This window comes from Hipposideros armiger, unplaced genomic scaffold, assembly GCF_001890085.2.
Source record: "Hipposideros armiger isolate ML-2016 unplaced genomic scaffold, ASM189008v1 scaffold_501, whole genome shotgun sequence".
NCBI classification, from domain to species: domain Eukaryota; kingdom Metazoa; phylum Chordata; class Mammalia; order Chiroptera; family Hipposideridae; genus Hipposideros; species Hipposideros armiger.
This window is the reverse complement of record NW_017731851.1, coordinates 80,773-93,998: the sequence shown is the minus strand read 5'-3', so window position 1 is coordinate 93,998 and position 13,226 is coordinate 80,773.

The window sequence follows — 13,226 nt, the reverse complement described above, 5'->3', positions numbered from 1 at the left end:
CCTCCTTCCTATCTAAAGGATAACTTTGCTGGATCTTTTTTGTTGTTGTTGTTGGCATAATAGCTTTATTAGTTCAAACCGAGGCATCACATGATCTAGCCCATCATGATGAACACAGCTCTTTGTAGCTGGAATTCAGGAATTCGTTTCCTTCCAATGATTCCTGAGATGCTTCCTGCTTGGCCCAATGTTTCACTCGCAGCCTGCTAAATATGATTTCACGGCCATCTTCTGTTTTCCAAAACCACAACAAAGGGACGTTCTCATACTCAGCATATTTGCTATCTTTGTCCATATATCTGCTGGGCCAGACAACAATAGGACGGCCGTGTGGCAACCGACTTGCCCTGCATGCCTCACGATAAAACTTTCCTTTAGAAGCTCACACTGCTATCTTCTTCAAAGAGCCATTCCACCTCGTACTCTTCTTCCAAATCACTGTCTGAAGAAGAGTCAGGAACCACAACGTGCAAGAGTGCATTTCTCTTCAAATACATGTCTCCCGGTTCAAGAAGACGCTCTGGGCCTGGTCACCTGACTTTAATTTCCTATTCCTCCTCAACTTTTCCCTTGATCCCTGTGTTGCGTAGTCTCGAGACGACTCTTCATTTACCAAGGGCACTTGCTCAGCACACCTCTCCAGCTCTGCATCCTGCCACCAGCTCATATCACACTGGGTGGCTTCATCAACTTTCTCAAACTGGGCCAACCAGGCAGCTGAGGAAACGGCCCCCTGGAGGTAGCTGTTCCGTTCTCCCACTTGCTCTCTGTCTACTTTCTCAGGGACGCCATGGCTCCCCCTACTGTTGTCTGGCTTTCTTTCCCCAACGCCAAGGGGCTTCTGGGATCCAGGTTGTAGGCTCAGGTCCTTGACTGCTTCCACACTGGTGCACAGTGGCCTTTCGTGAAGCGTGGTGACATCTCCAGTAGATGGGTACAAGTCTGAATTCAGAGTATTATGGATCTCATCTCCGTCTTTCACTTCATCTGGAGGTGGTAGGATTTGGGGAACAACTCCATATCCCATCTTTTCTTTATCCATCTCCATGGTTAATTCTGGCTTTAACATTTCATCATGTCTTACTTCATGACACTGCTCTGATCGGACAGCTCTTTGTTCACCTTTATACGTACAGGGGTCTTCACCCTTCTGAGGGTTATTGGGTACGTCCCGACTTTCACATGAACTCTGTGAAATCCCATTGTGCTGTAACTGAAGTTCAGTTTGAGTCTCCTGTGTTTTCATTTGTTTTGCACAGCCACTGCATTGCCAGCACTGTGCTGGATTATAACACATCGGGAATACCGGTCTGCGGTTCAGCGTAGTGGGCAACGGGGATTGAGGCACGAGGAAGCCGGGATACTCACTGGGCACCACTGAATATGGGAAATACAGATTTCCATTTCTGGGTCCTGCCGCGGGAATGAAGACTGGATTATAGGCAGGATTCCGGTACCAGAAACGTGGGTAAGGCTGCTGGGCCATTCCTTCCATGGAGTAAAAGGAGTTATTTTCCACAGATTGCGTGTTCTCTGAAGGGTTCATTTTCTAGGCTGCTCTAGCTCAAAGTCTGAGACTGGAAACCTGTGTGGTGGCACACCGGCCTGCTTCTACAGAAACATCTGCAACCCGGAGCGTCCATTGGATATATTATTTTTAGCTGGCGATTTCTCTTTTTCAATATTTTCAATATTTGATTCTACTCTCTCCTAGCTTGTAGAGTTTCTGCTGAAAAATATGAGGATAACCAAATCAGGTTTCCTTTATAGGTCTTGTTTTCACTGGATGCCTTGAGAATTCTTTCTTTGTCATTAACTTTTGAAAGGTTTAATGTAGTGTGCCTTGGAGGTCTTTTTACATTAGATAATTAGGTATCCTGTTAGATTCCTGGATTCAAGGGTCCACTCTTTCCATACGTTTGGGACATTCTCATCAATTATTCATTTGATTAGGCTCTCTGTTCCCTTCTCTTGCTCTTTGCCTTCTGTTATACCCATTATTTTTACATTGATCTTCGTAATGGAATCAGATAGTTCTCATAGATCTAGTTCCTTAATTTTTTATTTTTTATTTATTTTTTTTACTCTCAGTTTTCTTTTTCCACCCAAATAATTTCTAGATTTCTATCTTCAAGATCACTAATTCTTTCTTCCATCTGGTCTGCTGTGTTTTCCTAAGCTCTCCAATTCATTCTTCTTCTCATTTATTGAATTGTTCTGCTCCAGAATTTATGTTTGGTTCTTTATAGTTTCAGTCTCTTTGGTAAAGTACGGCTTTTGTTCATTGATTTTATTCCTCATTGAACTGCCTTTCTGAGTTTTCTTGATTTTTGTTGAGTTTTTTCAGAACTGAAATTTTGAATTCTCTATCATTTAAATCTGCCTTTGAGTTTGTTTTCTGGAAACTTTTCTTTCTGAGCTACCTTATTATCTTGGTTATTCATGGTATTTGATGGATTATTTCTCTGCCTGGGCATTTGAAGAAATCTTTTTTTTTTGCTTTTGACTGTTTAGCAGGTTGATAAGTAAAGGTTTCCCTTTTGTTTTCCAGTAGATGGTGCTACAACACAAGTTTTTGTTCTCTCTTACTTGAACTACTGGAAATTCCAGGATCTCAGTTGGGCAGTGTTGCCTCAGCCATGGAAAATGTCCCATGTTCTCTGAGGGGGTGGGCATGCTCTCTATGACCAGGTCACCTTGGTCTCAGGGCACTGCCCCTCTGGTGGGATGTGGCAGCTTTTTATTTGTACATGAGTTTTCTTCACAGTCATTTAAACTTTTTTGTTTACTTGTACTAATTTTCTTATGTTAATTAGAATGTCACATTTGTTGAATATTTTTCATGTGGTTTCATTCAATTTAAAAACAATATTTTGTCTAAAACTTTCATCCTTTAAAAATTTAGATCTGTTTGGGTTTTGAACACTTGTACTAACATTATTAAAAGCAAGCAATACTACATATCAAATAACTAGATAGCACAAATTCAAAATTCACCTTCTGGCACTGTAAGTTTCCAGCATCGCTATCCTGTAACCAGAGGCTGCCAACCTTGCTGTACTATCTGAGGTGTCCCAGTTGCCTCTGCTGGATTTCACTGATGGGTTAAGGAGAAGCAGGTTTGTGCATTTGTGGCTTTGTTTTTTCCACTAGGATTATCTGCAATGTGTACCGGCCACTCAGGCTGGAATGTTTCTTCTGCCTCTTTGGCCTTCTCCAGGCTGTTGAATGAGGACTGTAATCTGACACCTCCATTGCTACTGCATCAGCTGGAGTTAGGTGGTCATGGGAGGATGGGGGGGGGAGGGGCGGTTTGCACATCTGTGACTTTGTTTTTTTCTCCTGGTAAAGACAGCTACTCATCCGCAACTGCCACCTTTCTCACTGCTTCTCTGCCCCGTCATTGGGCTCAGTCACAATGTGTACTGGCCACTCAGGTCAGAATGCTGCCTCAGCCCCTCTATCCTTCTCCAGGCTGCCAGGTGGGGTTGCAACCAGACCTTCCACTGCTACCGACGGAGCCACAATGAGCATTGTACTGCCATGTATGGCTCCATCACTGTCCTTCCCCCATCCTGCCTTCCCTGTTCACTCTGCACACCCACCTTCAGATGTCTGAATGCCCAGATCTCTTAGATATGTTTGTGTGTTGAGCAGGGAATTCTCTGTTGAATTATACTTGAACAATTTGTAACTTAAAGGGGAGAGACGAAAAGGTTTTCTCACTCCACCATGTTGCTTACCTCCAAGTTTTAGGTTTATTTGTAACTGAGTTTTCTTCACAGCCATTCAAACTTTTTTGTTTCCTTGTTCTAATTTTTTTATATTTAATTAGAATGTCACATTTGTTGAGTATTTCTCCTGTGGTTTCATTCAATTTAGAAAAAGTATTTTGTCTAAAATTTTCATCCTTTAAAAATTTAGATCTGTTTGGCTTTTGAACACTTGTACTAACATTATTAAAAGCAAGCAATGCTGCATATCAAATAACTAAATAGCACAAATTCAAAATTCATTTTTCTTCCAGACTTTGATTTGCTCTTTATTTGAGCACCTTCTATTGTTTCACTTTACTCTTCTGCAGCATCTCATATCTTGTCTAAATCAAATCTGTGTTAACATGATGAATACCTCTGGAACCAGGAATTGGAACATAACGAAAGATAAGCAACAAAATGGAGACTTGGCTCTTTTCAGACATGAAACTTTATTATTCAAGAATCTTTTGAATTCACATTATTAGAAAGAAAGGATTTGACAAGTTAGTTTTTTCCTCCTACCTAATAAGTTTCTATTGCTCAAATCCTCCTGTACTTCTAAGCAGTGTCCATTTCAAATACCAACCACAACACAAACCCACAACCTTCATGACACTGAAACACAATTGCCTTTTGTTTCAAGGACACAACACAAGAAATGTGGAATAGTATTTCCCTGGGGCCTGGAAGGTGTTGATTACCAGGGCAGATGCTTAGGGTTTCTTGTCAGAGCTGCCAACTTCCAAGTAACAAAGGCAGCCATAGCTATGCATTCTTTTATAAATTTACTTTTCTGTGTGTTTGTGATATGCAGGGTGTTAATACAGTGCAGGGCCAGAGCAAGGACCCCTCTTGCTTGGGTCAAAGGGAAGCACTCCCTGGAAACTTCATACCCACCAAAAATCACAGGACCCATAATGTCTGAGTCCCTCCCAGTTGGGCTGGTCTGCTGGACTGCTCTCAATGACTTAGGCTTGACTAGAGAGGTAGTGAATGGGGGAAAGAGAGGAAGCATCAGGATTTCTATATATTAGAAATAGCAAATACCTATTCAGAACTTACTATGTACCAGAGTCTACGCTAAGCATTTATTACATTATCTCAAAACTACTGTGGTAGATAGGATTATTATCTTCGTTTTACAGATGAAGACTTTGATACCAAAGCTGATCACAGTGGATTAGGCAGCTATCATCAGTGCAATTTTCGAATCTGAGCCTTAAAATTGTGTTAAAAGACAGACCTCATACTCTAAAAATTTCATAAGTGTGTGTATTTGACTTTGGAATATTCCAGGATGTATTTTTGTTTGGGGTGTAAACATTCTTTGGCTTAGACTAACTACAATAAACCGCATTTAAAAATAAAGGTGAAATTGCAGCTAGTAAACTGATTGTCATCTTTAAACCATCAGGCTGAACCTGAAGCTCTACAAACTTCCAGAAAATGAAGACTTACAGTACTCTGGTCAATATGAACTAAGGCACATAGTTTGTTCACCAGGTAAAGCCCATATTGCTAAAAATAGGAGGCAAGCCCTTGAACCCTTAAGAAGGCAGTCTCGGGGCAAATCTGTGGAGGTCAACACTACTTTATCAGATGGTTAGTTAATTTATGAAAGTGAAAATATTTAAATGATTCAACAACATTTAGGTGGTTTCCTGGAGACTAGGTTCATAGAAAGGCATTAGAAGACAGAAAGAGGTCAGAGCTGCTTTAAGGGCAATTATCATCCATCCTGCTTGCCTAAAGAAAAATCTCTTATTGCCACAGGATTAAGGGGGTATAAAATAAGGGGAAACAAGTAGCTGACTAGGAGTGTTTTAGGTAGTAAGAAACCTATCTGGGAATTTAAATTATGTGTCTACATCTTTCCTGGAATCATAAAAAATGACCAGTTTATTTTGCCAGCTCTACAAGGCTTAAAATAAATGACTAATGACAAACTCCATAAATCCTTTTGAGAGTCCACTTGTTAAATGACACTAAGACTATCTGTCCCCCTCTTCAGTTACTTTGGGTGTATAGGGAGGATCCAAGATATATGAAAGCCCACCAAGTTCTTTGGGAAAAAACAACATAAAGTATTGTGGTTGATTCTCCCCTTAGCACATGACAGCAAAGCTGTTTGGACCTTGAACAATTGTACTAACATTATTGAAAGCAAGCAAAAAACTTCTAGATCCTTCCTGTCTCCCAGGTCAACTTCCTCAATGAAATATTGCAAACAAAAAAAAGGTGTAATTGTATCTGTTAAAGACAACTTCAAAGTGATGGTCATAATCCTCTGAGTCATTCCTGCATTCCTGTGTGGGGTCAGCATCGTGGAGAGCCTGTGCTTAAAGACACAGTGTCTTGAATGGCACTTGGTATTGACATCATAGGTATCAACGAGTGTTTAAATACACAGAGCAACTCCAGGAGCTTGAATGGAGAAAACAGGACAAGTACATAAATTGTACTTGCTATAGAGCAAATGACACAGAAAACCTTAGACTCATGCTTGATATACTTGATGCCTCTCAATTAACTCCACATCCATATTCTGGTAGCTGTACTTAAAATATATATGGTATCTGACCATTTCCCATGCCCCAGTCCAAGCTACCACCTGGATCATTGCATTAACCTCTTAATAGACCTCTGTGCTTTGAACCTCGTGCTCCTACAATTTATTCTCCACACAACCAGACTAATCTTGTAAAAATATAAGTCAGATCATGTCCTTCTGTCCTCAAAATCCTCCAGTGGCCAAAGTCTCACCACAGTCTATGAAGCCCTACTTGCTCTGCCCCATCTCGTGCTTCTCTGACTTCATCTCTTCTCCTTCTATCCCTTCTCATTCTACTCCGATGTACTGGCCTCTAAGCCATTCCTATTGCAGAGCTTTTTTTATTATTATTGGGGAATTGGGGGGATCGGAACAGTGCTGGGGAATTGCGGGAAGGGGAACAGACAAGTTGCTGTCCTTTTGTTCTTCAGTCTAGTTGTGCAGGACGTTGCTTCACTGGCCCAAGTTGGCACCATCATTGCGCTCTTCCTGGGCGAGGCGGATCAGTCACCGGCTTCCGGACGGCCGCTCACTGCGGCTGATGGCCTCTCACGCTGGCTGCTGGCTACACACGGTAGCCCATGGCAACTCACTGCAACAGGGGCTGCAGCCTACGCCATCGCCAGCGACTCTCGGCAGCCCAGCTCCAGGTTGAGCTGTTGTTCAGCATCTTAGCTGTAGAGGGCAGTGCCATTGGCCCTCACATGTGGGATCTGAACTGGGGCCCTCTGGCATCCCAAGCCAGTTTTTAACCATCGCGCCACTCGGCTGGCCCCTATCTCAGAGCTTTTGCACTAACTATTCCCTCTGCCATGAACACTCATCCCCTAGATATTCATTTCTTGTGCTGCCTTCCTTCTTTCAGGCCTGTATTCAATGCTGTTCTTTTTAGAAATGCCTTTCCTAATCACTCTATCTAAAATAGAACACCCCATCACTCTATATTCCCCATATCCTGCTTTTTTTCCACAGCATTTGCTACCACATAACAATTATAAATTTATTTGTTAATTTGTTTATTGTCTTCCCTCCCTACTTCAAGCAGGAAAAGGGACATACATTATCTGTTGTATAATGTTGTATCCCCTGCATGAAGAACAGAGCTTGATATGAAATAAATTGAATGAGTAAATGAAGTGAGTATAAATGGTAGGCACACTATCATCTCTGCTCATTGATTCTAATCATTCCATGTATCAATTGGTACATAACAATCTACCTCCAAACATAGTGTCTTAAAATAACAACACTCACTTGTTTTGCTCATGAATGTGCAATTTGAGCAGGGTTAAATTTGGACAGCTTATCACTGCTCCATTTGGCTTCAGCTAAACCATCTCAACTGAGGCTGCAAGGATCCACATTCAAGATGGCTCATTCCCATGGCTGGTAAATTGGAGCTTGCTATTGGCTAGGAGCTTGGTTCTTCTCCTTGTGAGACTCTCTTGACATCTTGGGCTTCTTCACAGAATGGTGACGAGGTTCGAAGACTGAGTGTTCCAAGAGAACAAGGTGGAAGTGCATGGCATAGTACGATTTCTACTGTTCAAGGAAGTCACAAAGGCTCACTCAAGAACAGAAGCGATATGGATTTCTCCTCTTAATAGGACAGTGGCATGGTTCTAGAAGCACATGTAGAATGGCACAGACTGTTGTAGCCATCTTTTAAAAACATAACCTGCTATGCTAATTAAACCAATCTTTGAGAAACTGTAAAATAATGATAACATTGGTGAGTATGAAACTGTGCTACATGATAACTACTTTTCTTGGGTTTATGTTAAAAAGTTATGCTTAGGGGGGTCTCAAAAAAACAATTCAATTTCTTTCTGGACTTTACTTCTGGTGCTGCCTCCTGCAGTTCTTCTCCAGCTTCTATAACCACTCTTCCAAAGGGATTTGAACCAGGATGGAATTCTGGCTCTTTTCTTACACTGGAGGGGATAATTAGATAAAGTGCTGGTGTGAAGGATTCAAGCATCAAGCTTGCTAAATTGATATGCAGAAAGCCAAGTGAAGTTTTTTGTTGCTTTTTTTTTTGCTTCTGAAAAGGTGTAGGGTGGATGAGAGAAAAAGGAAAGGACAGTGAAGAGAGTGAAGCCATTGAGGTGACCTTCTCCATCACTATGATATCTTCAATGAAGTCTACTTAAATTCATTAAAATGTTGGTGGAAGTGAATTGCTTGTGAAAACTAATGAAGGCTGGGTTCTGGGTAGGCATTAATGAAAGAGGAACAAACACAGCCCAAAAATAGAAGCCAAAGGCAGAGATGACCACAATATCATAAGCCACTGGGAATTAACAGAAGTCCTGGTCAGAATATTGGATTTTACAGATCTTAGAAACTGGGGATCGAGTTCTCTGAGGGGAAGGGGAATCCCCAGAAGATATCTGAAATAATCCTCAGTGAGACTTCTTTAGGGAGAGTAAAGCACTGCCTAACACACATTTTCAAGCTTTAAAAGGAAAGCCTAACTTTATAATTTGGAAATTTAAAACCCATATCGTATGAATTGGTTCTTTGTATTACCTTAAATTATGGTTGGTTTTTTTTGTTGTTGTTGTTTTTAAAGATTTTTATTGGGGAATTGGGAGGATGGGAACAGTGCTGGGGAATTGGGGAAGGGGAACAGACAAGTTGCTGTCGTTTTGTTCTTCAGTCTAGTTGTGGAGGATGTTGCTTCACTGGCCCAAGTTGGCACCATCATTGCGCTCTTCCCGGGCAAGGCAGATCAGTCACCGGCTTCTGGACAGCCGCTCACTGCGACTGCTGGCCACTCACGCTGGCTGCTGGCTACACACGGTAGCCCATGGCAACCCACTGCCACAGGGGCTGCAGCCTACGCCATCGCTGGCGACTCACAGCCCAGCTCCAGGTTGAGCTGTTGTTCAGCATCTTAGCTGTAGAGGGCAGTGTCACTGGCCCTGTATGTGGGATCCGAACCGGGGCCCTCTGGCGTCCCAAGCCAGTTCTTAACCATCGCGCAACTCAGCCGGCCCTTGTTTTTTTTTAAAAAAAACCTCTCTCTTTTGTCCCCAACATTTTGCAGAAACATATCTCATTTTAAAAGTAGGTAACTGTTAGAAAATGAGACTTAAGACTAGAATTTTGATGTACCTAAGAGCCAACTTTGATAAATCTCTCCATAGGTAATTTATGTTGCTTTCATGTTCTATTCCTCTGTGCCTCTGTTTCTTTGGGATGGATGTTTAGCTGTACTTGTTAAGTCCTGGGTTTTACAGTGAATAAGTTCTAGATTTCAACATAGCTCCACCACTTTCTACCTTTTCGAGCCCCAAATTCTTTGTCTGTAAAATGGCAATAATAATAGTAGCACCTACCTCCCAGAGTTACTGTGAAGATTAAAGTAATTCTCAATGTTCATTCTTATTTAGCAGTGTTGGTAGAAATACATATAAGCCTAATTCTTACATTAATGTTTTATAATCTTCTTGGTTTTCAGGTTTATCTCTTGAAATGGATATGGAGAAAGGTTAGGACCTGAACACAAAGGGAGTTTCTTCTGAATAGGGCTAGATTTAACAAGGGATTATTCAGAACGGCCACAACCGGAAGGCTCCAGAGCTACTAAAGGGCTCCTCAGCTGTTGGCCAATATTCCATGATTAGAAATTGAATCATTTATATAGAGGATTTACTCAAATGTAAATATCAATACTGCTGGAAAAGATAACCTTAGAGTGAATAATTTTAAACATTCTTTTCCTAAGAAGAGGGGTTTTGAATGAGATTATGAAGGATAAAATATGGGGTAATGGACTTCTGATAATCGAAAAAAGAGGAAAAAATTAGAAAATTGAGAAAAGGTGGGTCCCTAACTTTAAGGAGTTAGTAATTGAAATGTTAGTAGTCAAGACAGTCCATCTGCAAAATCCTGATATTGTAATGTATTATGAATCTGGGCAATGTTAGACAAACCAACATGAAAAGAGGAAACTTCAGTCTGTGGGTGTTGTCTTTGAAACCAGAATGAGTGGTTAGGCTTGCCTACCTGCCTCTCACTCTTAAGTTGCTTAACTGCACTGCTGGAATTCTTTGGAAATTTGTGTGTTCTTGGAAACTGGGAGCTAGAACTGAGGATCACAGTGAGTGTGCTGGCCACTCTCAGATCTGTGGCTCTCAGCTTTGAGGTACTTTCTGTGATCGCTAAAGACTTAGGGGCTAAGCAAGCACAGGAGATCTATTAGGGACCAAAGGGATTTCTTAGAACATAGACTTGCTGGGAGTTAGACAGGCTTAGGTTGAGTCCCCACGCAATGGCTTACTCATTGTGTGACTTTAAGCAAATTGCTTCACTGCTCTAAACCTCAGTTTCTTCATCTGTATAATAGGATTAGTAATACTTACCTCCTGGGGTTGTTGTGTGTATTAAATGATATAGTTCATATGATGTGCCTAGCATTATACTTGTACTTGGCACATAGTAAATGCCAATAAAACATAGCTATTTTTGTAATTATTTTTATGTGCGGGTATGATGGTTTGTCTTATGTGTCAACTTGGCTAGGTTATGGATCCAATTATTTAATCAAACACTAATGTAGATGTTGCTGTGAAGGTATGTTGTAGAAGTGGTTAATATCTACAATCAGTTTGCTTTAAGTAAAAGAGATTACCCTTGAGAACGTGAGTAGGCCTCATCTAATCAGTTGAAGGCCTTAAAAGCAAAAACTGAGGTTTCCTGGAGAAGAAATTCTGCTTCAAGTAGGCAGCATAAAATCTGACTTGAGTTTTTAGTCTACCAGCTTGCCATACAAATTTTGGACTTAAGACTGCAACATCAACTCCTGCCTGAGTTTCCAGCCTGCCAGCCTGCCCTCCAGATTGCAGACTAGCCAATCCCCCAAATCACATGAGCCGATCCTTAAAATAAATGAGTGTGTGTGTGTGTGTGTGTGTGTGTGTGTGTGTGTGTGTTTGTGTGTGTGTGTCCTATTGGTTCTGTTTCTCTGGAGAACTCTGACTGATACATTCGTATACTTTGGGCATACATCAACACAAGCGTTTTAGAAAATCCAATAGCAACAGTGGAAGGAGGGAGGAAGACAGAGCAAGAGAGGTTCTGTGAAAAATAGGATCCTCTAAACATCTCACTAGACCCAATTAGAATTTCCACAGGAAGTGGGGGGTCCCTCAACTGATGTACCATCCAAAGTGTCTACACAAAGCTGGGCCTGGTCCCTCCGGAGAGCTTTCACTTCACTATTGCTGAGGATCTTCCTGCACCGTGAATTGCTTGCTCTACCACGCCCCTTCCTCTGTGGCCATCTGGGATTCACTGGGAGGAGCTGTCAGAGGTATCTCTTTCCTTATGGCTCAGGGACTTTACAATTAGACTGAAGACAGAATGGTGCCGTACTACTGCAGGAAAACTGATCCTCCAGCCTCCTATTCCTTACTGGCTCTGGGCAAAAGTTAAATGGCAACAAAATCTTGGGAACAGAGATCTGCTTCAACACCTAAGGATTTCAGAGATGAGCTTTCCTGGTTTATGTCATGTACTGGCTGTTATGTGTTTCCGAAACTACTATAGATAGAATGTATAATGCTATAGATATAGGTACAATTGGGAGCAGAATTTGTTTAGACATTACTCATATTAATAATTCAGAAATTAAAAATTAAACTTGGCAAATGACTCAAAAACCACTCACTTCACACTCTGCTTAAAATTACTTAAAAATCAAGGCATTACTATGCTTTGAAGACCATCTAAACAAAGGGAAACCTAACAAGTGTGGTACCAGTGTGGACTGTCACAGTGAGAAACATTTTTTTTTTTACTATTATAAACATTAAATGCCTAGCTGATTAAATATAGCCAATTAAACACATTCTTTTATCACACTTAAATTTCTTGCAGCTTGGGTAACTTTCTAACCCATCATCGGCATTTTCTCCATCCATCTTTTCCCCATATATTTACACTAAGCTTCACCTTCCTGGAACTCCAGTTTTATCAGATCATGATTAATAATGAGCTTCCCCTGATTTAAATCCAAGTATGTACATAAAACAGTAGTATCTATTTATATTTATAATTAAAACTCAATGAAACTTTCTTTCCATGTAAAAAGTGTTTCTAAAGATGAAGCTTAGATCATTATAATGTCAGTTTATATTTATTCAAAATTATGTCATTATTTGGACAAATTGCTCCTGAAAGAGTTTGATCTGCATAAGGAGCTAATTACATCCCATCAGAGATTCATATGTTCCCCAGATCCTACTCAAGAGTATGGAGAAAAGGTCTTTGGACAAAATTAAGTAGAAAAAGGTGTGGTCCTTAGTATACCCAAGAATTTTACCAAGCCAAAAAACCCAAAAAGATGGTGATAAGGAAGGAGAAATGCAGCCATGAGTGAAAACTGTTGATAAAAGCTTGGAGGACTGATTCAGGAATCAAATTGAGGGGTCAGGATGAATTAGGTATACAGTGAAATTGATGACCATGAAACTGAAAGACTAAACTGAGGAGGCAAATATTGAGCAGATATTGGTAAAATTTTCTATTGGTAGAAAGATGTTTCATCTGATTTGCCAAGAAAGAAATAATCTGAGGAAGAATGCAGCTGTAAAATCATAGAAAAAAGGTTGTTCATTTGACCAAAAACTAAGTTTTGATCTCTTTTGTATCTCTGCGTACTCTGTGTCGACATCCAAGTGCCTCAATGTGTCAGGAGTAAAACACACAACCATGCTGACTGTTCTCATTTTAAATTCATGACAGTGAACTTCAAGTGGGTCGTTGATGATGCCTGGCAATCACACTAGATTTCTCTAGTAAATTTATTGTTTCACTCTCATAGACAACTATTTCATACCTTCTCTTGGCTTCTTAAATTGCCAATATTTTCTCCACTCTCACTCTCAGATGATGACATTTGTTCTTAT